Source organism: Aptenodytes forsteri, unplaced genomic scaffold (assembly GCF_000699145.1).
Source record: "Aptenodytes forsteri isolate BGI_AS27 unplaced genomic scaffold, ASM69914v1 Scaffold273, whole genome shotgun sequence".
NCBI classification, from domain to species: Eukaryota; Metazoa; Chordata; class Aves; order Sphenisciformes; family Spheniscidae; genus Aptenodytes; species Aptenodytes forsteri.
In genome coordinates this window covers 3,412,281-3,412,799 of record NW_008795041.1, presented here as the reverse complement: position 1 = coordinate 3,412,799, position 519 = coordinate 3,412,281, and positions in this window count along the sequence as shown.

Sequence of the window (519 nt, the reverse complement as noted above, 5' to 3'; positions counted from 1 at the left end):
CGGCACATTTATATGTTACTGTGAGCTAAATGAAGATGTAGGCACAGAGATTATCTACTCCTCTACATATATAAACCTACTTACCTTTCTAAATCCGGTTTCCTCTGACCAGATTTGTCATTTCCATAGTGCATTTTTCCATTTTCTTTGTGGTAACTTACTTGTTGGACCATAGTTCAGTGAAGAGGAAGACTGGAAGGGGCCAGAAGGTAGGAAAGCCATGGTTGTACCCTGTCAAGATGGTCAACGTTGGCCTAAACTACTTGTCCTGGTTTTGGCTGGGATAGAGTTAATTTCCTTCCTAGTAGCTGGTACAGTGCTGTCTTTTGGATTTAGGATGAGAACAATGTTGATAACGCACCGATGTTTTAGTTGTTGCTAAGCAGTGCTCACACTAGTCAAGGACTTTTCAGCTTCCCATGCTCTGCCGACTGAGAAGGCTGGAGGGGCACAAGAAGCTGGGAGGGGGCACAGCCAGGACAGCTGACCCAAACTGGCCCAAGGGACATTCCATACCAT